The sequence below is a fragment of the Penaeus japonicus genome, unplaced genomic scaffold, assembly GCF_977035675.1.
Source record: "Penaeus japonicus unplaced genomic scaffold, GWHDUDI00000001_assembly GWHDUDI00000034, whole genome shotgun sequence".
Lineage (NCBI taxonomy): Eukaryota > Metazoa > Arthropoda > Malacostraca > Decapoda > Penaeidae > Penaeus > Penaeus japonicus.
The window spans coordinates 11583395-11584007 of record NW_028234436.1 but is presented as its reverse complement, the minus strand read 5'-3'; positions in this window follow the sequence as shown (position 1 = coordinate 11584007).

The following is a 613-nucleotide window of genomic DNA, read 5'->3' as shown; positions in this document are numbered from 1 at the left end:
ATTCCAATAGTAACATCCCCTAAAACATCCTCTAGCAACATCCCTAACAACAACATCCAAAGTAACATCCCTAGAAACATCCTCCTAGCAACAATCCTCTAAGCAACATCCTAAGCAACATCCTATATTAACATCCTCTAGCAACATCCTCTAAAGCACATCTAGCATTGCACATCCTTAGCAACTTCTATTGCAAAACATTCCTATAGCAAACATCCTATTGCAACATCTAATGGCAACATCCTTGCTAGTAACAACATCCTCTAGCAACATCCTTATTGCAACCTTGCTCTAGTAACCATAGTATGATCAACATCCTATTGCACACATCCTCAAGCGCAAAATCATCTATAGTTGCAACTCCTTCTTAAGCATAATAACATCCTCTATAGAAACATCCTCTCTTACCCAAGCATTGCCAACAAAAAAAACAATCCTGAGAGATAGTAACATCCTATAGCAACATCCTATTAGCACTCTAGTAACATATCCTAGCAACATCTTTAGCAACATCCTATAGTACTATCTCTAGTAACTCTAGGAACATCTATTTGCAACATCCTCTATGCAACATCCTCTAGCACATCCTCCCATTATTCTAGCAACATCCTAT